This window comes from Anneissia japonica, unplaced genomic scaffold, assembly GCF_011630105.1.
Source record: "Anneissia japonica isolate Jap-2015-1 unplaced genomic scaffold, ASM1163010v1 scaffold5494_len192822_cov183, whole genome shotgun sequence".
Taxonomy (NCBI): domain Eukaryota; kingdom Metazoa; phylum Echinodermata; class Crinoidea; order Comatulida; family Comatulidae; genus Anneissia; species Anneissia japonica.
In genome coordinates this window covers 94,489-96,303 of record NW_022717237.1, presented here as the reverse complement: position 1 = coordinate 96,303, position 1,815 = coordinate 94,489, and the positions used below count along the sequence as shown (strand labels likewise).

General features: G+C 52.6%; 1 protein-coding gene across 1 annotated transcript in view; it reads left to right on the top strand.

Annotated features, from left to right (window-relative positions):
* Positions 1 to 1,815, top strand: part of LOC117110159 (hyalin-like) — a 77,608-nt gene that overhangs the window by 31,233 nt on the left and 44,560 nt on the right. The window lies entirely within an intron of this gene.

The window sequence follows — 1,815 nt, the reverse complement described above, 5'->3', positions numbered from 1 at the left end:
CGTACGTATCAGTTCAAAGTTCTTCCCTTCGGTCTATCCACGGCTCCTCGGGTGTTTACACGGGTAGTAAAATCCCTAGGTGCAGTGTTCCACGCGAGAGGGATACGTATTTTCATGTACCTAGACGACTGGCTCGTGGTCGCAAATTCCCGAGTGACTCTGTCGCATCATCTCAGCATTGTCTTAGACATGACGGAAACAGTAGGGTTCATTATCAACCGGGAGAAATCGGTTTTGGTTCCCACGCAACTTCCGCTGTATCTGGGGGTGCACATCGATCTTGTTCGTTCAGTAGCGTTCCCCTCCACGGGTCGGATCCGCAAGTGCCAACTAGCAATCACTCAGCTTCTTTCCCTTCCGCATTCCCCAGCCGAGTCGTGGCTGCGGATGTTGGGGTTTCTCGCGAGCCTGGTAGACCTAGTTCCTTATTGCCGGCTTCGTATGCGCCCTCTTCAACTGCATCTGCTCGCGTTTTTCTCTCCAGCGTCTCGGGACTTGTCAGCTCAGATTCCCTTGAACGCATTTGTCGCCAGGCACCTCCGGTGGTGGCTTCAGGAGAACGTGCTTCAGGGCGGGAAGTCTTTCCCCGACCCGTCTTTCGCTTTTCGGCCGACGCCTCCCTCGGGGGTTGGGGCGGTTGTTCGCTCACGGAGCGCGTCGCGGGGGACTGGTCGCTGGAAGAATCCACCAGTCATATAAACGTTTTGGAGCTTTTAGCAGTTCGTCGGTCTCTGGAGGCCTTCGTCGATCGGGCAAAGGGGAAAGCTGTGCTAGTTCATTCCGACAGTTCAACCGTGGTCTCCTTCATCAACCGTCAGGGCGGCACGCATTCACCAACGCTATGCTTCCATACATGGCAGCTCCTACTTTGGTGCCTCAGCCATCGCATTCATCTTCGAGCAGCTCACATTCCCGGCCGACTGAATGTCCTCGCCGATGCGCTGTCTCGACGTCGGTTACCTCCGGTCGTGGCCCAGAATATTTTCAACACGTTCGGGCGTCCCAATCTAGATCTGTTTGCGACGAGCTCGAACACTCAGCTTCCGACGTTTTGCTCCCGGTTTCTGGAACCAACAGCGTGGGCAGTGGATGCCCTGTCCATTTCATGGGACGGGTTTTGGGCGTACGCGTTCCCGCCCTTGTCGCTTCTTCCGAGGGTGATGGCGCACATCCGTCGCCACCATTGCAAGGTTCTCCTGATAGTGCCATGGTGGGCCCGCCAGGGTTGGTTCCCACTTCTGCTGAGTCTTCTCTTCGAGCATCCCCGCGTGTTGCCAGTTCGTCCGGACCTTCTTCAACAGGCCCGGTCGTGGGTCGGCCTGAACCATTTAACATCGCTGAACTTGACTGTTTGGCCCTTATCCGGGATAATCTCCGAGGTTCAGGCATTCCAGATGGCCCTGCCGCCCTCGCCGCCAAGTCCCGTCGGGAGACGACTCGCGCGATCTACAACAGTCGCCTTAAGCACTTCTTCCGGTGGTGCACCGATCACGAAGTGGATCCTATGTCAGCCTCTCTAGGTCAGGTGTGTCTCTTTTTGCATTATCTGTTTGAGTCGGGTCTCTTATACACATCTAGATGTGTATAAGAGACAGATCTGTAGGTTCTTCATTACAAGGCTTAGGCCAAAGGTAATTAATGCTGAAATTATTATTATTATTTTTTTTTTTTACATTAATTACATTACAATGATAGTTTGGACAAGTTCAATAACGCCGGAATGGTATATTATTTATTTAATAATATTTCTCTTATGCGCTCTATTTTTCATTTCATGCTTCAATTTTGTCCCATTTTTCCCCCCCCCCCCAAAAA